Below are 26,910 nucleotides of genomic sequence, written 5' to 3' on the forward strand. Positions count from 1 at the left end.
GCTTGTGGGCAAGCCTGTGTTAGAGTCTCAGCCCGTGTATGCTCGGTGCTTTACCTAAGGGCTGTCGGGTGATGATGTAACTTTGTGTAGGACTTCTCGGAGTACCGGTGGAAAGCAGAGGGGCGTCTTTTCCCCCCGCCGTGCGGGAAAGCAGGAACTAAGCGATTAGCACGGACGGTGGGTGAGGATGACTCGGATGAGGGCTGTTTGTTTCAAACCCGCCACATTTTATAGAGTGTGTGACTGTGTTTCAGCTCCGATTCCCCTGTCGCCTGTGCCTCTTGCACTGATTTCTCCTCCGCTCTGGAGAGTGGGGAAGGGAAGGGAACAATAAAAACGCCCCAAACTACTTTCCTTTCCCTTTTTGTGAAATTAGCAGCTTCTAAAAATAGGGGATCTGTCCAGGCAAGGCGCTTGAGGATTAAGAGAGGAAGCTAAAGGAAGAGACTCAAGAGGCTGGCTGCAGTGGTCTTTTCAGACTCTCTCTCTCTCTCTGTGTTGTGCCTTTGCACCGGTCTGTCAGTTGCATGCATTACAAGAGGTTCCTTCGGACACACAAACACAGGCACCCACACGATAACTCTCGGATGTTTATTCTTAGCAAATAGAGAGAGTGGAGCGGACTCTCCTGGAAGGGGACCAGGTAATCATTTCCCAGGCATCAGCAATCATTTCTGCATTGGGAAGAAGTTAACAAGGGGTGGGGGGATAATCACCCCTCCCCATTTGCATATTTATAGTGTTCCTTTAAGTGGGGGACGGATTTGTTTTAATCCTTGCACGGTGTCAATAATCAGCATGTTATTTACAATCTAGACACTCAGCTGCAGCAGCAGAGACGAAAGCAAATTCCACTCTCTGTGTATTTGGCTGGACTGGGAGCGTTGGGGGGGGGGCTCTTCAGGAAAGAGGTCAGGGTTTGTTTAGGAAAGATCAGAAGACAGCTGAAGTGAGAGAGGGACTCGCCACTTATTTTCCCCCACCCTTTCTCGCCCCCCTCCCGTTTTCCAGGGTATCTGAGGTGGCTGGAGATTGCACAGAAAGCTTCTCCTCCCCCACTGTTGCCAGTCTCTCTCTCTCGCTCTCTTTTCCTTTTGTTATTTGCACTCGCATTGTGTTGTTTGTCTCTGAAGCCGCCTCATGACCAGCAAAGGGATTTCACCTCGTCCTTGAGAGAGAGAGACAGAGAGAGCGCAAAGGGAAGAGATCAACTCCATATCCATCTCCGGTGTCCTCCCCTCTCCCCCCCCCCCCCCCCCAGCCCTGTATCACTTAGCATCCCACGCCAAGAGGAGACATTAAAGAGACCGGGTAGGTGCTCTCACAGAGCCGTTTTAACTTGGCTTGTTGCGGATAGTGGGAGGGGGGCAGATGTCCAGAGCAGCAGAGCTTTGCCTCAGGGGCTTGCTCTCCACTCAGCACTTGGTTTTCAGCTTCAGCTGGAGGGGCGAGGAGGGGGAATGTGATTCAATGCTGAATGGGGAGGGGGCGAAGACGCTGGGGCTTAGAAGAAAGGGGCAAGTTTGGCTTGAGGAAGGGGGGCAGCTGCCTTTGGGGAGGGTATGAAACTAAACGGGCAAACTCCCCCCCCACTCCCTCAGTGAAAGGGGGTGAGTGGTGGGGTGTTTGAGGACGATCCGTCAGCACTGGTGGGATGTTTCCAGGGTCTTGCACACCTAAAGTTCAGTGCAACTTGTCACGCCTCCCACCCCCCTTCATTGATTGCATGGGGGTGAGGGGCCGGGTGGGGTTGTAGGGATGGGAACTCTCCTGGAGTTCATCCCACAGGATTCCGGAGGATCTCGCAGCAGACAGGAAGCTTTAAATTATTTTAATTGCCTCCTACTTTTTGTGTGTGTGAGTGTAAAGTGAAAACTGCAGCCCCGCTTTTAAGGGCTTGTGCCCTGAGAACTCCCCCTTGCACTGGGCTCAAACAACAGGAAGCAGGGAGAGTTAAACTCGTATTGGGTCTGGAAATGTTTGACTATGCTAGCTGCAGTTTGCAGAGTATCGATCCGCTGGGAGCAAGGCACATTCGCGTGGGGAGAGCAGCCTAAAGAGACTGGTTACATATTTCAGTAAGCATGTTCCTTACAGTTTGCAAATCTCATTGCTCCTTAAGAAATAGACTGACTCTGGTAAATGGATTAAATGCTCTTGGGTCAGTCATTTCAGCTTCTTTCCTACCAAAAAGAAAACCGATCAAAGAAAAACATGGTCTGTCAGTCAATGTACGCATATTGTTCTAATATTCCCCTTCCTCCAAATCTGGAGGTGGGAGTGAACTTTGCCAACTTTTTACAGAAATTTAAGGGACTTTATTTTAACCCAACTGTGATCCTAGAATAACTAGAGCAGTTTATCAAGAAGAACATGATCATTGTTCCCTAGGGAGTGCATTCAGTCTCAACACTGTAGTGTGATCAAGGGCAGAACCAATAGAAATCGGTGGGATTTTGGGTAATAAGTGTGGGAATCTCCAAACGGACTGGGTCTGAGTGATTTGTTTCCCTTCTGCTCATAAATAATGACCTCAGGGATTTAAAAAAAAAAAAAAAAAAAAAAAAAAAAAAAAAAACCAGCAGGCCAGTGAAATAGACACGCAGAAGATTTGTAGGCGTTCAACATTTCATTAAAAAAAAAAAAAAAAAAAAAAGAGTTGTTCAGCAGGATTATAGGAGGGACGTCTGTGAACTAGTGTTTTTAAAGAGAGAGTATCAGAGGGGTAGCCGTGTTAGTTTGAATGAGGGTCCTGTGGCACCTTTAAGACTAACAGAAGTATAGGGAGCATAAGCTTTCGTGGGTAAGACCCTCACTTCTTCAGATGTGAGGTTCTTACCCAGGAAAGCTTATGCTCCCTATACTTCTGTTAGTCTTAAAGGTGCCACAGGACCCTCCGTTGCTTTTTAAAGAGAGACTGATCCCAAATATGTGTGTGTGTGTGTGTGTGTGTGTGTGTGTGTGTGTGCTATTTATTAACTCTTGAGAAATTGAAGTTAGAATTGTCCTAAAATTAGGGGAAAAAAAATTCATAAAGATGTATTTTGCTCTCTTTCAAAGAATTGAGCTTTAAGCTTGATTTCAGATAAAATAAAGGCATTGCATGCCAATTGTAGACCTTTGGAAGAAAGTTTCTTGGGTGTTTTTTCCTGATTTATCTATAACTTGCAGTAAGCAGCCTCGCTAAAATCAACTGCTAAGATTTAAATCAAATTCTTGTATACCAGGGATGTTTCTTAGTCTTTTGTTCAAAGTTCCTCTGTACATTGTTGGTATTTTCTCTCCAGAAACCTACCTCATAAAGATCAGAGTACTATATCTGTTTTTTTTAAATAGCCCCTAGTCCTTCCCAGTGGTAGAAAATTAATCTTTGTCTAAAAAGTGGATCCATTGTGTAAAATATGCAGTTTACAAATACTTAAGTGGGACTGTAGGGGAGAGGTGAATGTGTTGTTTAGATATAGTAATATCCAAATGTTTGTCTTATAGAACTCTTCTGCTCATATAAAGAGAGAGGCTGACATGAATTTGTTGCATTTTGTGAATGCATAGTATGTATATGTCATGTCTTCATATTTTGAACATGAAAACCTGATAAACACGTGGCCATTATGCATGGAAGCCTTGCACCAGAGCTTTTTGTTGAAGTTAAACTGTTTTGGTAGAGTGTTATACTATATGGAATATAAGACTTTAAAGCCACAATCATCTTTTGTAAGCAAATTAGCATTTGAGAGAGGTATTCGCTATTTCAAGTTAACTCAGTTCAATTGTGCGTGCGTATAGCTGGTTTAGTCTAATATGAAGTTTTGTAAATGATGGAAGTGAGTATATGCTTTTGGAAAGGAAACTATAAACATATACATGTCCCCTATATACATTTGAGTTCATGTTAGGGAAACATGAATCTTATAGTGTCATGATCTTATAGTGGTGGGGTAAGAGTTTTAGGTAGCTTAACATTTTTTCAGTCAAATAATTCTTTAGACAGTTTACTAATAAATGCTGAAATGGGAAGGGATATTTCTGAGCTCTGTACATTGAGAAACTATGTTAGTGTCCAATATACATACATATATGTATGTATTACTACATATTTCTATTTTATTTTACTTGCCAGCCTCATTAAGGCTACATCTTCACTATGGGGGGGTCGATTTAAGATACGCAAATTCAGCTACGCGAATAGTGTAGCTGAATTCGACGTATCGCAGCCGATTTACCCCGCTGTAGGGACGGCGGCAAAATTGACCTCTACGGCTTCCCGTCGACAGCGCTTACTCCCACCTCCGCTGGTGGAGTAAGAGCGTTGATTCGGGGATCAATTGTCGCGTCCCAACGAGATTCAGGCGGGTAGTGTAGACCCAGCCTTAAACTGGGCAGTAGCAATATAGTTAAGATGTCTGATGTGTTGTTCACATTGGATAGTTCCTTGACATTCAGGACTGTGGAAAAAGTAATTCTTCAGTTACGCATCCTAAAATGATAACATTATATTTCAAGTAAGTTTATAAGTAGCTTTAGCTAAATACCAGTATGTACTGCATAACAAGGAAAAGAGTAGCAATAAGTTTGATTTGATGCTAGTGATAGTATTATAATGCTGTATGTATATAGGAGCTTTGTTTCTGCCTTGTTACTCCTCCCTACAATGATATAAACTTCTGTGATCTGGATTTTGAGAATGAACCAAAAAACAGAGCATTCAGTGGAACAAGTTTTCTAAAGTTTAGGAAAAATAAAACATTGCCAAAACACTGCAGTGGCGCTGTTGTAAGCTGTAATGTTTTTGACCATTATAAGTAGATTGCTATTATAATAGAATTTTTCCAGTTAGCAATGAAGTATCTTTTCCTGACTTTTGCATATAAATAATCCTGTGTTCTTTGAACAGGCAAGGTGATACATCCATTGAATTCATTGAAAGCTTTGCCTGAAAAAAGACTACATAAATGGGCCCTATACCATTGGAGTGACCTTTTACAAAATGCAGGTTTTGTTTAACATACTGCAGGTTCTCCTTTTAAACCTCAGTTTAATCTCCTTTTCATCTGAGGCCCGGGCTACATTAGCAGGGGCTATACTAGACGTACCCTGAGAGTTAGTCCTATGTGGTAATGTTCAGAGCTAGATTAAGTTTAGGTGAGGGATTGATTTTGAGGTTGAACCAGAGATGATTTCAGGTTGAATGGTGCTGAAAACTTGTGAGCTGTTAGAGATTTCTATCCAGAAAAGATGCTCTTTCTGATTTATATCCATTCAGGGACCAAAATTGTAGGATTGGGAGATTTGAATCCAAGCTTTCCCCTCTCTACCTGTCTGGAAATTTGGGGAGAAATGAGAGCGCTCATGAGAAGGCCCAGACCAAAACATTAGGTCTGACTGTCTCTAATTAGGATATTATTCATCTACATTCATTGACCTTGTGTATAGAGTTATATGGTGGAGCCTGCCCAGGGAAGAGGATTAAGACTCTGCACTCCTATACAGGCTGTCAAGGGAGCTTGGATCCTTTAAGTTTCTTACTTCAGTGATGGGCACCTTAGAAGTACATAAGATTCATTGTCATCCTTGTAGCACTTTGCCCTTTATGTCTCATGGTTCCTTTACCCTCTTTGTGTGTATGGTGTTTTCTCAATATGTAAAATGCAAAGTCTGCACAAGTTCTCCTTATTGCTTACCAAAGCACACATGCTTTTATTTTTCAGTCTGCGGAAAACATATGCTTCCTGACAGTCTGAGGAGGGTGTTCTTTAATATTTCTGAGAGCTTTATCTTCAGTCTGTTTCAGTCTTTGTCTATTTTTCTTTGGATCTCAAGCATGGACTGAGGCCCATAGGTAATCCACACTGGGATCTATTAATAGTGGCCATTTTCAGAGGCACAAGGACAATTACTAATCTCCTGCTGGCTTTCCATCCACTTGGGAGGCAAGTGATTGTAAGAATGCCATTTTGCCTGGTGCATCAAATACCTAGCAAATCTTTGCTCACCTAGGTTACAGTTCCTAAACCCAGTAACAACACCAAAAATCGAACTTGAGTGGCCCTGAGCACCACCTCTTACTGTGATGAGTCACACAACCAGCAGCACTTTGTTAGTGTTAAATTTGATCCACTGGCCCTAAGCAGAGCTGACAATTTTCAGCTAAAAGACCCTTCAGTGAATTGTCCTTTAATAGAAAGTCTTCCCTCCTTCACCCCTCTGTTGTATTTTTAAATTAAATGAAATCCTTGAGAAGCTGGGGGCAGCTTGGGGTGATTAGAGTTTAAGGACCAGGGTAACCATGTATATTTCAAGGAAATAAACGGTCTGAAAAATATAGGACAACACTTTTTTTTTAAAGCAGCACCTACCACTGATCCAAAACCTCACACAACTACAGAATCACATATAGTGCAAAATCATACATTGCTATTAGGGTCTTTTGTTCCTTGGCATGATTGTAGCCGAAATCCTGAGGAAAGTGTGTGTCCTATATTGGTATGTTCTAAGATGCAGGAAGTTTGGCGCCGTAGTCTCAAACCTGTTAGTGACTGAGTGCCCCTCTGGGAATTTGAGTGTTCAGTACCTCCCAAGAGGCACTCAGCATTTTGCAGGATCAGGCCTCAATTAAGGGGTATCTCTTAAAATAAAGAATGGGCAGTTAGTCATCTCACTAGGGAGATATTTACATTATTGGGCCATGAGCAGAAGTAACTGGGGCCTTGACTATATTTGAAGTAGCACCAGTTTAATTTTAAATGTTTAAAAACAGATGTAGTTAAACCACTGGAATACACAGTTTGGGCACTTTTAATCTGATCTGAATTGGTTATATCTATGTAGCTTAAAGTGATTCCTCACTGCACAAAGATAAATAGATATGGCAGGTTTAAATTGATTGAGTATCCACACTATGTTTTGCAACTGTTCATTTAAATTGGTTTAAAATCACATCTTTAAATTAAACTAGTGCAACTTTGATTAGGGTTTATGGGGGCAGCCTTTTAAACTGATGTAAGATCTCACCCACTTTCAGACAAACAGCTAATGGATGCAAATATCTGAATGTTTTCAGTTTATGGCAGTCCTATGTTATGCTTTAGTTTTGATATAAACAAAACCAGCAGGAAATAGTTATAATATGTTAGCTAGTTAAATGTTTACTTAGTAAGAATATATGGGTTAAAAAGTTAACTGGAATTTTTTTAAAGCAATACCTGTCGCTGTTTTAGTATCTCCTATCTGTGAATAGAAATATTGTTTCTCTTAGTGGGGGATACAATTTTTAATGAAACAGCAACTTGCTTCTTAGCAGGAGGCCAAGCTTCTTGAAGCAGATTTAAACTGAGAAAAACTCGGGGATCATTAAAAACCATTGGAAATCAGGCAGTTTCAACGTGATTTTAAGACATATTCTGATTTCTGTTTGTTTTGGGGGAAGATCTCTTGTATGTAACGTGTCTAAGCTAATCGTTTATCCCATTTCTTTCTCCTTTTTCCCATGCCACCCAAACAAGACTTTTCCTTAAACAATTTCAAAAGTACCGGGTTACTACTGGGATCTAAATTTCTTCAGGTGTAATCTGTTCTATAGGACTTGAAGGTTGATAGTTCCTTGTTTGATTTTTGGGTGTTTTATTCAGGCAAAATTCTCACTAACTTCAGTCTAAAATCCTGATGCTTAGGCCAACATCTTTATGTATCCATATAGCCCTAAATATAATGGCCAAGATTTGCAAAAGGGACTAGTGATTTTTGGTGCCCAGTGTGAGACACCTGAGAGGCCTAATTTTCAGAGGGCAGATGCTTGACACTTCCTGAAAATCGGGCTTGTTTAAAGTGTCTCAGGAGGGACAACCACATTCACTAGTTATTTTGAAAACCTCCCCCCCCCCCCCTCCGTATATGGAAGTCAATCATAGTTTTGCCTGGGTAAGGAGTGCAGGATCAGGTCCTACCAATCAAATAATAAATATAGGGAAATTCAGGATAATAAAATACCTGAATTCAAGTCACCTATATCTGCCACTACAGCTTAATTGTAACCATAATTTACTACTGGTGAATGGTATGCAGACTATTTAAGAATCAGAAAAGGAAGGTTAATGGCCCTGAAATAGCTAACACATTAATATAATATGTTACTCAAACACATCTGGGAGAAGATTGTATATTTAGTATATGGCAGCTACTGGTGCTTGTTTGAGCTTGGGGCTGGTTTTATATTTGTCACCCATTTATAAACTGTAGTTAGAGGCAGGACAGTCCTGATTCTATGGAATGAACATTGATGGAGTCTAGCCTTCGAGGGAGGGAGAGTCTGTATAAGTGAACTATCCTGCAAAAAGTTTGTTGTTGTTAAGATGATCAAGTTTAAGATAATGAGTTGAAGTTTCCAGGTGTCAAGCATGGATTATGCATTACATAACTACAAATTTAGGATAAGCTTTTTTGTTCTCGGTGCAAACCTGACAGTTTTGGGTTGATGACGTCTGTTTCATGCTCACTGCTGACAACTGACAAAGATAAAGCTGGAGTGGAGGTACTTGTAACATTCCTATAAACAGAGATGCCTTAGGTGAGTAATATTTTGGATAATATGATGGAAATTCTGCAATTGTAGGGAGTAATCTACCATCTTCAGTCTTGCATGAGGCAGATGACAAACAAGGAAATTTTGTTGGATGTATATATATATACACACATACACATGTGAATTTAGTGCTTGTGAAAAGCAGTGGATAAACAATTCTGGAAACTGAAGGTCTCAATCAGCCTGAAACGTGCAGCAATAGTGTGTGATGTGCACTGCTTCATCTTAAATTCAATCTGCAGGGAGCAACTCAAGTGATAAGGGAGTTCATCCGTCCCTACCCATGTGGGCCCTGATCTAGCAAAACACTTGAGTGTGTGCTTCTGTTTAAGCACATAGTAGTAGGTTTGCTTACATGCTTTAAAATTAAGCATATACTTAAGTGATTTGCTGGGTCGGAAACGTCTTCCTTGAATTATCTGATGATATTGCTAACAAGGCAACCAGTTTGGTGGTTTTTTTGGTCTGAACTATTTTTCCACCAGGAACTGTAATGAGGCCATCACCTCACTTTCACATAGGTCACAGAGAAGCCCTCAGATGATAGAAATGGATGATATGCTTTAAATGAGGCAGAGGAGGAGGAGGAAAAAAATCTTGCTCCTTCTGATGCAAAAACGCTCCCTATTGATCATCCTCTATCACCACAAAAGTTCAGCTTTTCAAAGCAACTCCTAGCTGGAAGTATCAAAGTGGAAAAAGTGTTTAAAAAAATAAAATAAAGGAAAAGTTGAGAGAAATTCTAAATTTTAAAAAGTTGTATTTGGGAAAATGGCTCAGATTTGGATAAAATGCCATTAATCTCAACAGGAGTTATATGCAGAATATTCTGCATATGATCTATATATAAAATCAGCAATAAGGCTTTGTTTTAAAGTCTCCTTTGCACAGGGGGCTGAAAAGTCTTAAAATCCATGTAGTATTTTTCTTCTGTCTGTGTTTAATTTCAGAATCCTATTCTATTACCAGTCATAGGAGGAAAAATGTTTACTCTTAAAATCATGGACCCTAATACACTTATTTAGATCAGAATATTTTATACGTTTTGCTCACTCCAAACAAAGGTGACTTGAAACACTTCTGAACTTTTGCTCCCACCATAAATTGATCCAGAATATAGCACATGAGCTGTGCAAAAACTGGTCTAAGGCTCTAATTAGGTGAAGCACTTAGTGTGTGCTTAACTTTAAGAACATGCTTAAGTCTGTCTCAGTTCAGCAAAACATTTAAGCACATGCTAAAAGTTAAGCTATTTGCTTAAGCACTTTGCTGAATTAAGGTCTAGAGGTAAAATTTTCAAAAGGGATTTAAGCACTTAGTCATGTTGACTTTCAGGGCCCCAAGTGCTTCGTGCTGATACACTTTTGAAAAAGGAGACTCAGGCTCCTAAGTCACTTCTGCATTTTTGAACATTTGACTTCCAAGTTTTTTAAGCTGTGGTGAAATAATAAGAGCGGTAGATTCAGTGAAATTTTCTGATGTGATAATTCATGATGCATGAGCTCTGAAAGATGGCGTGAGTGGGAGGCTGCAGTGGTTGCAGAAGCCATGTGGAATTTGTGTTGAATTGGGCTCAGAGGAATAACATTGGGGCCATATTACACAGTTGGCATTAGAAGAGATTGCAATATAACCAAGAAAACAAAATGAAACGCCCGTTCCCCCACCACACATAAATTTAAAAAAATAATTTGCTTTATATAATGTTTAAATGTCAGTGTTCATTTAATAGTACTTGCTGGTCATTTTTCCCTTAGGCCAATACTTTGTCTATATTATGAGCACACAGTCATGAAACACCCAAAATGTCCATTGGCTGCAAGACTGGCATTAGGGGCCTAGTTTTGAACCCACTAAAGTCAACAGAAGCTTTGCTTTTAATTTCAGTGATTGCATGATCAGAGCCTGTAAAAGTTGAACCCCCAATTTGTCTATGATATGGATCACAGCTCACCTCTGCCTGAGATTTTCAAAGGCACCTGGGGGATTTAGACGCCCAATGACTGTTGGAATTCAGTGGGATTTGAGGGAATAACTCTCATAGCCTCTTTGAAAATCCCAGCCTCTGGGTGAAATCAATGGGAGTTTTGCTATTGGCTTCTTTGATTACCGTGGAACCAGGATTCCACCCTCTGGTTACATTCAAGACGCAGGGTATCCTTTTTATTGACTTCAGTGGGTTTTAGTTCCTCCCCTTATACCGTTTCGTGATTATTTTATTGTTATGCTTTATATGTATAGAGAGAGTGAGAGACTTAAAGAGCTAATGTTTTGGTCCAGCTGACCATGTGTGGCTCTTCTATAGAGCTATACATGCATTTGTTTTCTTTTATTCAATCAAGCGCACACACACACAAAAAGAGGAGTGGAGAAATGAAAGTATTACCTGCAAAATGCCTTTAAATAAACCCCTGTATAACCACATATGTTATCTTCGCTTGAAAGAGATACTATCTCCTTCTCAACATTTGCACAGCAAAGTAATGCATTATTGCATTTTCATAAATAATTAAAAAGCAACTTAAAAGAAAGTAGGCCAGCAAAAAAAAAAAAAAAGTGTTGGTTTCAAATTTGAGAGAAGAAAAAATATATTTCTAGTTTGCAAATTGATTAAATTGTACTAAATCCCATTGTCCCATCACACTGTAACCAAAGACCAATTTGACACCAACAGAGTTCCATTAAAAAGATTTGGAATGATGAGAGTCTGTGGCAACTGGTTTCCTCTCCGCCCCCCTTCTTGGTAAGAAAGGCAATTGTGACCTTTTATCTATTTTCAAGTGACGGAGGAGCAAATCTCTAGAGCTCTGCTGATTGGGTTTTTAGTACGGTTTTCAGTGTTGTGCTGTAATAAAATGAGTTATTTTAGAACTGTGCATACATTAGTGTTCTGGCACGGCATGATACAATAATGTGTGAAAAAGTATAAGATCACACCTTGGTGAAACTTGCAGATTTCCTGCATAATCTGACAGTGAGCTCTTGTCAGGTTTTGACTGTGTGTAAAGAGGGAATAAAGTTTCCAGAAGCAGAGCACAGGGTTTGGATGTATTTTTATGTCTGTTCAGGGATTTTGGCCCCAATGTACTTGTGAATATGCCTAACTTTAAGCACTTCAGTCCAGATGAAGTCAGTGTTTAAAGTTGGTGAAGTACTTTGGTGAAGTGGAGCCTTTTTAAAATCTTATGGAAGATGAGCATTTAATTTAAATTTTTTGAATTATATAATCAAAATGCATAATTTGTAAAATAATAAAGTAAATAGATAATAAAATTACAAAAATAACAAAAAAAATGCAATCCATAACAACACTTTATATTTAATACGACATCGCCTGCTCCAGCGCTCAATTGATTGCAATGGGAATTTGTCTGAGAGAGGGCTGGAGGATTGGACCAAAAAAAAAAAAAATTTCATTATTCAAAAGTGCAGCTCTCTCAGTGCTTATTCAAGCATGCAATTAAGCATACAGAGATCCCTAAGTATTTATTGATTTACGCTATAGGGTCAAACTAGGGTGACCAGATAGCAAGTGTGAAAAATTGGGACACTTTTTTGGGGAGTGGGGGGAGAAGGGAAGGGCAGAGTATAATTGTGTATCTAAGACAAAACCCCTAATATCAAGATGATCCCAATAATATTGGGACATCTGGTCACCCTCGGTCAAACAAAAGTTATGGACTTGATACAGAAATTACTGGGCAAGCTTCTGTGGCTTGTTTTGTGGAGGAGATCTGACTGAAGGATCAGAACAGTCCTTTCTGGCTATAAAAATCTATTAGTCTTACTTATTGGTCTCCAAATATGTTGTGTTAGGATGTTTTAAAACGGAGACAACTAAAGGATTAGGCAAGCATACAGCTAAACCTGAATGAGTAGAAGTTTCAGGTAACTGATCCACATTTTGGAGGATGCATATGAAAAAGGTCCATGTGCTCCATTTACTGTGGTGTTTTTTTTTTTTTTTTTTTTTAACGGGGTGGGGGAATGGGAGAGCAGCAAGTCCCTTTTTGGCCATATTTTGAATCATTGACCCCCTTTTCCAAGCCAATGTGGTGCATGTTGGCATGCGTTTTGGGACACTAAAATACATTTGTTTAACTTTCCTTTAAGTTTTCATCCAAACACCAGACCAACCTGGTCATTGATTCACTTGTTCCTAAACAATTTTTTGTGCTCGATTCATCCTTACAGGTTGTCAAGGTGTTCAGGTGACCTGAGATTGAGGAAACAAGAAGGAAATCAGCAAAAGGCTCAAACTGAGTCTGACTGCAGCATAAATAATGTTTGCAGATTTATGCCAGGGTGCGTAGGAGGTGAAGAAAGGCTTTTTCACCTGCACCATCACATCTGAAAGGCCCAAGCAGCAGAATTGTTCCAGGGGACAATTAACCTGGTTAGTTCAGGTTGTTTAAATCCAGTGACAGCTCAGGTTTTATGAAGCTTGCTGGTAATTCATAATACTATTCTCTGCATCTCCACTCCGACAGGCCTTGTAATGAAAGCACTCAAATAGGCCCAGTGAATTGGCCATACCCCGGAGTATTTAAGAGGCTCTTAACCAGAGTCTCTAGCAGGGAGAATGATGGAAGACTGGGGAACTCCCCTTTCTTTGCTGTTGCCAGGAGTGATTGCATCACAGAAGTTATTCTGTCAGGGGAGAGGGGGGGGGTTACTCGAAGTCAGGGTGTAAGAGGTTGGACTCATTCCTGCGGCACCTCCTGCTGGTTACTCCGGGGAATCAGCTCAATCCAGCCCAGAGCGCCCTCTGCAGGCCGGTGATCCACCTTGTCACTACTGGCTCCCATGTCCCTCCCAGGACCCCGGTGCCCCTTGCTCTGGGTGCTGCCCCCTGGCAGTACCCACACACACACACACTGGGTCTCCCCTCCCAGGGGAACCCCCCACCCACTAACCCCACCTCGCCTCAGTGTAAGGCTACTGCTAGTCGCAGTCTGCCCCAGGCAGTGGGGCTAGATAGTAGTATATGCCACTCATCACAGACAAGGTTGTGTTTGGACCTGCTGCCTTGGCCTACCTCTGGGCTGCCCTCTGCAACCCCCAGTACCTTTGGCACAATGCTAGGCTGCAGCCTGGGGCTTTCCAGGCTGGAGCTCCCCAGCTCTTCTGCCTTGCCCCAGCCCTGCTCCACTCAGGTACCCTATCTCAAGCTCCCTGAGTGCAGAAAGAGACTGCTAAGCTCCTGGCTCCCAGCCTCTTTATACAGGCCAGCTGGGCTCTGATTGGGGCATGGCCCAGCTGCAGCCGCTTCCCCAATTAGCCCAGCTTTTAGAGCTACAGTTTCAAGCTCTCCCAGGCCACTTTTTAAACCCCTCAGGACAGGAGAGGGTATCCACCCTGCTACACGGGGGTGGGCAAACTTTTTGGCCTGAGGGCCACATTGGGGTTGCAAAACTGTATAGAGGGCCAAGTAGGGAAGGCTGTGCCTCCCCAAGCAGCGTGCCCCCTGTCCACCTCCTCTCACTTCCCACCCCTTGGGACCCTACTCCCTATCCAACCCCCCCTGCTCCTTGTCCCTTAACCACCCCCCTGAGACTCCACCCCCTATCCAACCTCCCTGCTCCTTATCTCCTGACTGCCCCCTCTCGGGACCCTCCCCAGGATCCACCCCCATCCAACCCACCCGCTCACTGTCTCCTGACTCCGCCCCCTCTCCCCCCAAACCTCCACCCCATCCAACCGCTCCCTGTCCCCTGACTGCCTCCGGGACCTCCTGCCCCTTACCCAATCCCCGCTCCCTGCTCCCTTAGCATGCTGCTCAGAGCGGCAGGACAGGCTTATTGGAAAGCCTGGGAGGTGGGTGGGCGGGCGCAAGCTGCGCTGCCCGCACAGCGGTATGGCTGCAGGGGAGAGGGGACAGCGGGGGAGGGCCGGGGGCTAGCCTCCCCAGCTGGGAGTTCAGGGGCTGGGCGGGCCGGATGTGGCCTGCGGACTGTAGTTTGCCCACCTCTGCTCTAAGTGTATTGTTAAATAAAGTTGTGGCCAGTTGGCCAGAAGTACAGATGTCTTTTTCTGTCCACAGTGGCCCCATGCCACTTGCAATATGGGCTGCAGTGTCTCCAGTGTGCCAGTGACACCCAGGTTAATGAATCTAGCTCTTGTTTCCTGAGAGATTTGATAGGATTCAACAGAGTTTGGGGATCAGATGAGGGCTACTTAGTTGTGGCTGAGATAAAAAAAGGTAGAACTGATCTCTATGGGGAGGGGGGGAGGAAAATGGGGAATCAAGGAAGATGTTCTATCAGTTTCTCTGACTGAGTGGGTGGTCTGCTGTTGGTGAAGCAGGCTCACGACCTTTGGGAGAGGGCTTCTTGTTGTACCCCAGCTTTTGGTAGATGTTCAGGAATCAGCGGCTTCCAAATGTGCTTTCAAACCCACGCACTTGGCTAGAAGATTCTGTTCTATTCTGTATAGAATTTTATTCCAGGCTCACCAGTGTAGTATCTGAATGCTTTCCAGTAGTGCATTAAGCAACGTGACTGCACATCTGCCACAGGTTGTGCGTTCTCTTATCCTCTCCCTGGAGGGAGAAGAATGTACAATGGAGTGGCTTGTTTTAGTAGGGGTGTCTTTTTTTTTTTTTTTTTTTTTTTTTTTTTTTTTTAATAAATACAACTGTTGCTATGTATCTGTAGTAGTGAAGGCAAGGTTGAGCCCTTTGGGGGGCAAAATTTTGGCTACTTCTAAATAGGGTTTTTAATCTGGAGGTGACAAATACAATTGCTTGCTGCTTTTCCAGCTCTAGTTCTAACATAGAAAGTCCTAAGTGACTGGGGTCCAGCCTACCAGTTCTATCCTTGTGTGATTCTGTGGCAGTTATGATCAGCTGAGGTACTCAAGATAACAGGACTCTGTCTTAAACAAGAGGGGATTACTGACTGGATATTGCTATTCCCTTTGGGAATTTACTTCCCCTTTTGTCTGTCAGACTGATAATGTTCAAGGTGTGATGCAAGGCCTATCTGTATTGCCAGGTTTTTGGCTTTTTGTGGGGGAGGGGTTTGTTGAGTGGGGTCTTAGGATATGTCTACGTTACAATTGGAGGTACTGTATGATTTGCAGCTTAGGTAGGCATCCTGTGCTAGCTTTAATTTAGCTAATATGGCCAAAAATAGCAGTGGAGATGCGATGGCACTGACCCAGGGGGGCGGGCTAGGAAGGAATGTGAGTATGTGCCCAGGGTTCTGGTGAGCTGGTACAGCCCACGTTGAAGTTGAATTAGTAGCGGGGGAGGGAGAGTAAAAGGCAGAAAGAATCAGTCATTTGTTGTCACAGAACCAGTATGTGGTTGGTTGTACAGGTACAAAATGTAAAACAATTAAAGAGAATATTGATTGAGTATGCTAAAGTCTAAATATCTAAGTTCTAGTGGCCTGATTCAAAAATGGTAGGTTTCAGAGTAGCAGCCATGTTAGTCTGTATCCGCAAAAAGAACAGGAGTACTTGTGGCACCTTAGAGACTAACAAATTTATTAGAGCATAAGCTTTCCACGAAAGCTTATGCTCTAATAAATTTGTTTGATTCAAAAATGTTCATGTTCATTTTAAAAACAACAACAACAACAAAAACCCCGAACACATGGAATACACTTTGGTGTTGACTGTTTAGTTCTCAGATCAAGTTTAGAGAAGTTAGAGCATTGTGCAAAAATGCTTTTGTGTTCACTGGTTAATGACTTTCAAGTAGGTGGTGATGGAGACTAGCAAATGACTTTCTTTTTATCGTCATGACCATGAAACAAGAATGGAAATGTCATAGATGCCACTTAAAATGGATCAGCTCTTAAAGGAACTTAGTTCTCGCTAAGGGCTGAATCTTTTCTGGTTTCTCTCTTTCCCCCCCCCCCCCACTCCCTTTTTAAATAGAAACAAAACAAAGGCTCTAATTCAGGAATTTTTTTTCTCTGTTTCCAGTTTTTGTGGAAGCATTTGAAAGGAAGGAGTTTGTCTAGCAGTTAGAGCATGAGAGTAGGAGTCAGAACTCCTGGCTCTTACCTCTTACTCTCTTTGTCTTGAAAAAGTTCCTTAATCTCTCTCTGCCTCAGTTCCACTGAGGGTAAAATGGGGATAATAGTAGGGCTGTTGTGAGATTTCCTACTCTAGAGGCGTGTTGTGAAATTTATTGTTTGCAAAGTGCTTAGAGATGCTCTGATGAAAGGTGCTGTGTAAATGTAACATAATTAGTAATAGTTCTAGTAATAATAATTGTGTTCAGAATAATGACATTTATTTTTCTTGGTTGAGTTTTGCTGGGGAATTATATTTTTCTACAGGAAATAAATTGGCCCGAAACTATGTGGGACTTTTGATTTCCTAGGATTTTTTTTATTTGTTAATTGACAGGGTTTTTTGATATCAGGTACCACTCTTGAAGTCCTGTTGAAGAGCAAATGAAGTGTTTTGATGGAACTTTTTGCAGCAGAGAAGCTAATGGTGACTCATTTAGTGTTCCTAATGTCTGTGGCAGATGAAAAAAAAAAAAAAATCAAATCAGTTACTCCCAGTGAGATGGGTACACTCCGGCAGACCCTATTTGAGAATGATTTGTTGCGCTGTTAACAGTGTATATTTCCCTCCCTCCCCTTCCCCCCCAAAAGAATCCAGCTTATCATGAAATGTTTATCAAAGCCAAATAATTGTTTCTAAACTGCTGAATTTTGATGGGAAATGCTTGCAGTTTAACATACATATTGCGAAGCAAAACTCTTTATGGATTTGACTGGCCCCTGTTTTTAAAAAAAAAAATTAGCCTGGTGACAGCTCTACTTATGACCATGTACGCCAACATCTGGCAAGGATATGGATATCTGGGAATTCATTGTGTGAAGCCATGGAACAAAGTGTTCTGGTCTGACCCCAGTAAGTAGAGTCCCGGACTTCGACTGGAATCTTCAGGAGCAGAAATGTCTTGTGTTTGGAAAATTGGCCTGTTGAGTCACCACGCGGACACTAAAACAAAACTAATTTTAAGCAGGTCGTAGTTCAGTGATTCCCTCTGGAATCTAATTTTTTTTCCCCTTTAAGTGAAGTCTTATGTTTGAAGTGAAAAAGGTCAAAGTTGATGCACTGTTACAATATTTTGAATGCTTTCCCTTAAGAACAGTCACCCAGGCTAGGATTAGCATGAAGGACTGCTAGGCTGGAACTTCAATGTCTGGGTTAAAAATATTTTAAAACAGTAAATGCAGTCAATACCGAAAGAGTGAGATCCCTGGGAGCCTTCCCATTCAAAGCTCAGGGCAGCAACTGCAATGTAATTTAGGGCAGTGTATGCTTCATAGCTTTGGAGAATATTGTCTCCTGTTAATGTCACATCGGAAGATGGTGGGATAGTAGTAATTTTAGAAAGGTGTTATTCCTGTTTTGTTTTACACTGAAAACTTCAGAAGAAATAAAAACAAACATCAATTGAAAAAGAAATGTAACTGCAGAAAACTACCAATGAATCCAATTCGGAACAGCCTATAGATACGATACGGGTACAGGAACATTTTTGTGGGGAAGCAATTGCAAAAGAAATTTAGGAGAGACAGGAGAAATCAGTTATGTACTGACAAATCAAGTAGGCAAGCTTTCATCTAAGTGCCCATTCAGGAGTTAGATGCTACCTGCAATCAGATGGAATCCCACTCAGCATTAAACTGCAAAATAATTTTTGAGACAGTGTGGGTGAGATAACAGCTTTTATTGGACTGATTTCTGTTGGTGAAAGAGAGAAGCTTTCAGGCTTCCCAGATCTGAAGAAGAGCTCTGTGTAAGTGTATTCAGAGTGTCACAGCTATATACATGGTGGAACATAGTGTTTAGCATAAGTAGTTAACACACATTTCAAGGGATCATTCAAGATGAAGTAGCCTGTTAACACCTCTCCAGTCATGGGCAGATGAGGGGGAGGAAAGGTGTGTGTGTTGGAGGGGCGGGGGCTAGTGAGTTACAGGTTGTTGTAATAAGCCATAAATCCAGCGTCTCTATTCAGTTAATGATTTTTACTGTCTAGCAAAGTTAAGAATTTAAGTTCCCAGGCTTGTCTTTGGAAGGTGTTGTGCGGGCTTCCTTTGAGGATGTGGACTGAGAGGTCAGATATGGAAAGCGATCGCTCTGTGAAAAGTATTCACCTGCCGGTGATGCAGTATTTTTATCTTTTATAATTTTTCTGCGAGAGTTCATTCAGGAGTGAAGTGATTGCTGAAGCTTAAATTCATAACTCTGCTAGACACTAAAAATCATGGACTGAATAAAGACATTGGATTTATGGCTTATTACAACAAACCCATTAATTCCCCCCCCCCCACACACACACACACTTTTCCTCCCCCGTGTTCCCAACTTAATAACACCACTTCCCCAAGTAGCGTAGAGTCAAGATCCATGTAGTAGGTTGTGTTACTTACATTGACTGTTACTGGCCTCCAGGAGCTGACCCACAATGCCCCACCCTGACCATTCTGGTCACTGTTGTGAATTCCGCTGCCTAGGGGCCAGGTGGACAGGAAGTCACCCCTCCACCTTAAAGCCCTGCAAATTTTTGAAATTCCTTTTCCTGGTTGCTCAGCTCAGAGAGCACACCTAGCAACTCTCCATTATTGTGTGCAACTGTCCAGCTGACCATGACGGCTCTGTGCTGCGGACGTGCTGCTGCCTGGAGTACACAGGAGGTGTTGGATCTCTGGGGTCTACTTGGAGAAAATGCTGTGCAGGCACAGCTCCGATCCAGCTGTGGAAAAGTTGATGTTGGGAGATGGAGGGGAGAGGCTACGAGCAGGACCAGTGCTATGTGAAAGCCAAGGAGCTGCGGCAGGTGTACCAGAAGGCAAGGGAGGTGAACAGTAGATCTGGTGTGGAGCCACAGAGCTGGATGCCATCCTCAGCGGAGACCCCACCTCTATCCCCAAGAGCCCCCTGGATACTTCAGAGGAGGCCAAGTCACAGGCTCTCACCATGAACAGCGAGGAGGAGGAGGAGTATGGGAGACAGATGGCTGTGGGATCCAGCGAGCCAGGACATGTTTTTCACTCCACTGCAGTCCATCCAGTCCCAACAGTGAGCACGGGAGAGCCTGATGTAGGAGAAAGAACCTCTGATAAATAGGCACTTGGCTTTGAAATTACAAGTACGGAACCCCTAAAGCAGCAGGACACATGTTGATTTACACACTTTTTTTTTTTTTTTTTACTTGTGCCAGAAGAGGTAGTGAAACAAACAAGAGAGGTAGAGTTGCTATCAGCTTTTAATTCCCCTCTTGGGTTAGGCAGAGGGGGCTATTCAGAGCAGTTTGTTTATGTGCACCAGGATGTCCTATGAATCCTGTGTAGAGAACTTGATGAAACTTTCCTGGAGGTATTCTGCAATCCTCTGCTGAAGGTTTCTGGGGACAGCTGCCTTTTTTTTTTCCTGCCGCAGTAGGACATTTTCCCATGCCACTCAGTGATTACTGCAGCAGGCACCATTGCAGTACACAGGTTAGCAGCATATGGACTGAGGTGGCATCGGGATGCCAGCAGCGGCTTTGCTCTCTCTGCCTCTGTTATCCTCAGGAGTGAGAGATCAGCTAAAATCACCGCAGCCTGTGGATAATAGTGCCAGTATTCACTTCCGTTGCTCTGCACACATACATTCACGCCTGTGAGCTATCCCCAACTATCCCTCACTTCCCCAACCCCACCCACACCCCCAGGCCATACTCCCCATGGCTGGTGCTGTGACTCTCACCATGCTGTAGCAGTCCCAAGGAGAAGTGAAAATGTAGTGCTTACAACTTGTGGAGATCAAGGGGAGTGATCAGTATCTTAAGTTTTGATTTCTGTCGTGGATACACTGACAATGGTACCTCTGTGTGTTGTATCTTCAGTTGCTAGTATTTTGGCCTTGAGAGCATCCCCCTCTGCACCTGGGGAATGCCTGAGCCAGATAAGGAGAAAGGAGAGGACTCAGCATGTGTGGCAGGTGTCATAGGCTGGGGGGAGGCTGTGCCACCCCAAACAGCCAGGTGTGGCCCCACCCACGATCCGCCCCCACATCTCCCTCTGTGGCTCCCCATGTGGTGGACCTGGCTGGGGCTGTGTGGACCACCCTCCCGGTGCTGGGGGTGGGGGGCTGGGAGGGGTGCTCCAGGCTCTGGTGGGGGGTGGAAGGGGTGGGGCCTCAGGCAGAAGTGGTGGAGCTGGGGGCTAGCCTCCCCCATCTGGCAGTTCATGCACCGCCCATGGGATTCGGGATGACATGTTCCAGGAGATCCTGCAAGCTAGTGCTGCATCAGAGAATGAGCACAGGGCTTGGAGGATCACCCTTGCAGACAGCATGGACAAGGATAGAGTGGAGAGAGGAGAAAGGCGCAAAAAAAGGGGAGGGAGACGTGCAGCAGGAGATGCTTGTGCTTCTCAGATGGCAAACAGAGATGCTGTAGACTCTGGTGAAACCTGCAGGTTCTACAAGCCCATGCTCACCTCCCTCTGCAGCCCATGGAGAACTCAGCATTCCCCATGGTATTAGAGGTCGGTGCTCTACCCTTAACACTCCATCTGGAGGGACGTTAAAGAAAATAACAGCTTCACATCCACTGACCTGTAAAAGACATGGCTTGGTGTAGGTGAACATGAAATGGAAATGACTATTCTTTCCGCTTCATACATTTTTTTTCCTTTTAATTTATTAAGTTTTATTAAATTCTATTTTTTTTAATTTGCCTGGTTACAGAATAAAATTCTGTTTTGGGAACATAATTTATCTTTCTTTACAACATATGCTGGCTGGTGCTGAGCAGTCTTAAACACCCACCAATTTCCTGTTATTTCATTTTGTCAGATCCCCTAACGTCATTTACAGACCATATTAATAGGTGCATTGACGGTGTTCTATTCCTACACACACCTCACTCAGTACAAGATTCATACTGGGCTGCAAAAGAGCAAGGCCAGTTAGAGCACACTACTTTGGTCTTTCAAAGCCTCCCTGAGTTGTATAGCTCCGTGTTGAGTTCTTTGCGTCACAGATATTGTGCAGGACACAGCAGGCAGTTATAACCATTTGGGATAAATTTTTTCACTGAGGTCCAATCCAAGAGGCATGAAATATTATGGGATGCAGATGAAATTATGGGATAGCGAAGACTGTATAATGGGAAGTTGAACCCATGCTCAGTTACCCCTGTGTGACTCATTTTGGCCTCGTGAGGCATTGTAAAAACTTCCCAAAATACCCTGTGCTGGATGGTGGTGAGTTGCACCACGGTATGCTACACTCTGAATCAATACAATTGCTCCTGTGAGGACGCACACCACCAACACAGAGCGTAGTGTGGACATGCACAAGTGATGTAATAGCTGTGACAGCTGTATGTTGACATAACTTAGGTGGACATTCATTTTGTAATGTAGTCATGGCCTCAAAGTACCTTTCCAAGACCCGAAGATGAGCTCTGCATAAGCTCGAAAGCTTCTTTCTCTCACCAACAGAAGTTGGTCCAATAAAAGACATTACCTTGCTGACCTTGTCTCGCTAATATCCTGAGACCAGCACAGCCACAACAACACTGTATGCAAATAATTTTTATGCATTTGAGAAAAGATGGTATTCATTTTCTATTGCTGAAACACAAGTGCTGTTTATAAATGTGAATTACTGAAGTTACTATTTAAAAAAAAAACATGGGGGAGGGGGAAAGTGAGGAAGGATGAACAGTTTTTTTTCCCTCCTGTTATGGGATTTGATTAATTCTTTTCCCCATGTTACAGATTGGACTCTTTTTAAATTTACAAATGGAAAGAGCAGGGGCTAACTCACCTCAGGAAGTTTGAATCTGCACTCCATTTGTGTCGCAAGTGTGGTGAGGTTTGTGAACTCTGTTCATTTTTTAGGAGGCAGTGAGCTCTCTCCCCACAGCCACTGTGACAAACAGATAATGTTGAAACAGCCAAGACCATGGAAGGTTACACCAGGAGAGGCGGTTTTGTGCTTAATGGTTAGAGTAGAGGACTAGGAGTGAAGGAGAAACCCCAGAAGTTCTCTCTCTAGCACTGTATTATCTTCGACAAATTGCTTAATCTTTGTGGGCCAGATTGGGAGCCCCTTGTTCTTCATGGTGAGTAGTTGCTTGTGTAAATAGTACCAAGTGAATGAGGTTATCTCTGTGAGTAATAGCTCATGCAGATGGAAGGGGTTCATGATCTGACCCTCTGTGCCTTAGTTTTCTAGTCTGTTAAATAATACCTACCTAACAGCACTGCTGTAGTGAGGTTTAATGTTTGCAAAACACTCAAGTCTTTGGATGAAAGGTGCTATAGAAGTGCACATTATTAGCAGACAGCTCTCTACCCTTGATTGTTCATGAAGGCATGAGATGCACCTATCCTTACTCACTCCCCAGTACCTTATATGAGGTGGGTATACTTAGAAATTGACTCCATCTTCCAATTTATTGCAGCTCCGTTCTTCTTGAGCTTTCCAAGTAGCTGTCATTACTTAATCTTTTTTAATAATGTATTTTAATTTAAATTTAGGGGAAATTACTCACATGCAGCTGCCTTTGCGTTTCAGAGAGCAGTTTACAGCCCTTTGAAGTCTTCATGTGTGAAGGAAAAAGAAGAGCTTAGGATAAGCAGAACTTGAATGAAACCATGTAGGCAGATAACAGATATGAATTTCCAGTGTTGTGTGTTCTTCTTTGGGATCCAAGTCGAGTGATGAGTGAGTCATGCTGGGGCAACTCACATCATGCCCCAGGAGATGGTGTGGCTTCAGTCTCTTTGCATCTTAATTAGGGACCAGTTCTTTCAACTTCAGGGATCAAGGTTCTGACCACAAAGTTCGTTGGCAATGTGGATAACTTTGTAATTCCCAGTGATGAAGTTGTGATAAAGTGGGTGCTCGCGCTGGTATTTTCAGCGGTGCTGATTCATAACTTGCAAATTACTGTTTATTTATAGATTTTTGCAGTTTTACCTCTTTTTGAAAAAATTAATTCTACTTTTACTAATGTGGGACTCAATGGAGTTAGTGTTGCATAGTGGGGGATTCCAGGGGACTGAGAGTTAGAATGTCATGGCTTTATTCCCAGCTGTACTACCCATTTTCTTTGTGATTCTGGACAAATCGGTTAACTCCTCTGTACCTCAGTTTGCCCATGGGTATAGTGGATACAAAAAATACCTCGCTCCCTCCCCCCACCAGGTGATGTGAGAATGAATTATCGTGATCCAGCAGCCCTTATTCACATGATTAGTTCTGGGACTACTCACATCAGTAAGGACAGCAGGATTGGACCCTAGTGTTTGTAAAACACACTAAGGTCTTCAGAGTAGCAGCCGTGTTAGTCTGTATCCGCAAAAAGAACAGGAGTACTTGTGGCACCTTAGAGACTAACAAATTTATTTGAGCATAAGCTTTCGTGGGCTACAGCCTACTTCTTCGGATGGTTTTTGGGTTTCAAGCACAGGGTATGTTGTATTCATTTATCTTCTGAGAAATATTTGGTCTGATTTTATTTAAAAAAAAAAAAAATTACTGAACACCCACAACCCTGACTTCAACATTGCTAAAAATCAGCCCCAGGTATGTTTTGCAGCAAAGTGACTCAAGTAACATGCTGTTATTATTCAATATTTGTATTATTGTTGTACCTAGGAGCCCCAGTCAGGAGCCCAGGATCCTATTGTGCTAGGTGCTGTACAGACAAAGAACAAAAAGACAAGCCCTGCAATAAGGCCCGATTTTTGTCTTTTCTGCCCCACCCCTCTTCATTGCATTGTTCCTCTTGCATCTAGACCCTGTCAAATGTTGTCCTGATGCAGGAAGGTTTCAGCATGTGCATGCTGTGCTGATCCTTTTTATTTAACTAGAAGTGCTACTAGCTTTTACCTCTAAATTAGTTATCGGAACATGATAGGTCAACGGGATCGTTCTCTTTATCATGGCGCTCACCTGAAATATCCGCTAAGGTAGCAGTGCCAATGATTTGTGAGCAAATGTACAACCCAGTGGGGAGCTGCAGAACTCACCTCCATCTTCCAAGGGTTAACAGTAACCTATAATAATAATTCTGTGACATAAAAATGCTTCTTTTTATGCATTACCTATTTCCAGAGGCCTAATTTAGGTTTTGTATCAAACACTCTGGCTTCCCACTGAGAAGGAAAGTGCTACCAAGAGACTTCACTCTCTGTTATTCTGATGGTGGTATCTGGGAGGAGTGAGGAAATAAGGAAGCAATTGCCGATATCACTAGTAGTAAGTACAAATAGTGGTGCAGAGTGGGCTACAAAGGTAAAATAGGTTGACGGGATTGTTATATCGAGGCCTGACCTTTGTTCTTTTATATACTGTATTTGTGATAAACTTTATAGACATCTAGCAAAGAAAAAAAATGAATTGGTTACAGTGTATTCATTTTTAACCACCCAGAAATTTCACATGCCGTATGAAAATGGTGAACGCTGTGAAATAGTACAGAGAGATTATGTGTTTATGCATAAACAAACACTGCCAAATACACTGCCATGTCTATGCTGGAGGTGCACAAATGCAAAGAAGTTCAATGTCAGGTTCTGCTGTAGAACTGGTGAAATTTTTTCATCAAGAAATGGCTTTTTGTTGAAAATGAAAATTTTCACAGAAAGATTTTAACTTTTGATTACTTTTTTTTAAACCCTGGAATCCAAAACCCAAAATCTTTTGCTGAAAATGAGTTTTTTTGGAAACCACCAGATTTAGTGGTATGGAAACATTTTAGCCAAAATACTTTTAAAAAACAAATACATTTGCTTTTCAGTTTTTATTTTTCAATGAAAATACATTTTTCTTGTCGGAAAGTTTGGGGAAAAAAAGATTGTTTCCTGTGATCAAAAAAAAAAAAAAAAAAAAAAAATTCATGTTTTCTGCTCTATTCTGCAGTTAGCCAACAAGTTAGGGTAAACTGCAGAATCCCACCTCAAACCTGGCCTCCTGCTTCTGCCCAGGTTCCAGGGGAAGACTCCTTGGAACTGGGAGTTCTTATTTGGCAGCTTATTACCCATGCAGTTCCTTCCTCCCTCCTTTCTCTGTGCCCTCTTGCTCTGGGCAGAAGTGCAAGGCTGATTCAGACTGTTTCCAGGACACTTATCCTTTTCTTCCCTCATCTGTGCTCTGGAAAAAGGGATCATGGAGTATAGGATCATATGGTTGTTTTTGTTTGACAGACTTAAGTGTAAAAATATGTGTTTCATCCAGACTTGAGTCAAAACCCGTTACCTAGCCTACATAATATAATCTGGTGTATTTGGGCTGTGTAAATCTGTTTTTATATGGTAACATGATCTAGTAGAGTGACTGTGTCTGCTGGGAACAAGTACCTTATGAGTTCTAGTCCTGATTTATCACTAGGGTGACCAGATGTCCTGATTTTATAGGGACAGTCCTGATTTTTGGGAGCTTTTTCTTATATAGGCTCCTATTACCCCACCACCCCCTGTCCTGATTTTTTTACACTTGCTATCTGATCACCCTATCTACCACTAATGTGCTCTGAGATCTTGGAGAAGTTACTTAACCTTTCTGTTTCTCAGCTTTCCATGTGTTAAAGATGGTAATACAGAGTTACCACCTCACAGATGTTGTGAGGCGTAATTAATTACTGTTTGTACAGTTTTGAAGATGCACAGTCCTAAATAAGTGACAACTTAATTTTTTCTTCATATTTATACTATACTCTGGAGAAAGATATGAACTGATTCATTCCCTAATGTAAGACAGTTTTTGTTATCTTCTCACTTCTAAGTAGAACAGGAGCTTAATGCCAGCTCTGTATTTTTGGAGTGAATATAGTATATTTGTGTGTTCAAATAGAATGGTCCATCCTTTTCATTTCACTCAGAATTCTGACATATCTTTCCTTACCAGTTTTATCTGTTTTTATGTGGCAAGCTGTATTGATCAGGATGGCTCAGTTTGATCAGTTTCTTTGTGCATCGCTGACATTCTCAGTGGAATATGTACTGATATGGGGATATTTATGGTTAACAAGCTGTTGCTACACTCACAGTGTCCAGGGCTTGAGGGGACAGTGCAGAATAGTTGCTTGCCCTCTTTGCTTCAATGTGCAGAGGGAACCCTCTGTTTGTAGTGTTCAGATTCTGAGTAGAGGGATAATGACCCATCCACAATTCATCACTGCAGAACAGTCACGTGAAGCATGTTGGTTTAATGTGAAGCATCCAGGCACAAGAGAGTAAGGAAAGTCAGAGAGCTCCAGTCTTAACCCTGAATTTGATTTCAATTTTGGGTTTAAGACCGAAAAGAGTTTTTTTGGTTGTTTAATTTCCTTTTTTTTTTGGAGGTGGTGG

General features: G+C 42.3%; 1 protein-coding gene across 1 annotated transcript in view; it reads left to right on the top strand.

Annotated features, from left to right (window-relative positions):
- The first annotated feature begins 1,250 nt into the window (after positions 1-1,250).
- The window catches only part of SOX5 (SRY-box transcription factor 5), an 822,966-nt gene continuing 797,306 nt past the window's right edge, over positions 1,251-26,910 (top strand). The window contains exon 1 of the mRNA XM_054036563.1: positions 1,251-1,311. The gene's annotated coding sequence lies outside the window, so the exon portion shown is untranslated. The remainder of the gene's footprint in view (positions 1,312-26,910) is intronic.

Source organism: Malaclemys terrapin, chromosome 1, assembly GCF_027887155.1.
Source record: "Malaclemys terrapin pileata isolate rMalTer1 chromosome 1, rMalTer1.hap1, whole genome shotgun sequence".
Lineage (NCBI taxonomy): Eukaryota > Metazoa > Chordata > Testudines > Emydidae > Malaclemys > Malaclemys terrapin.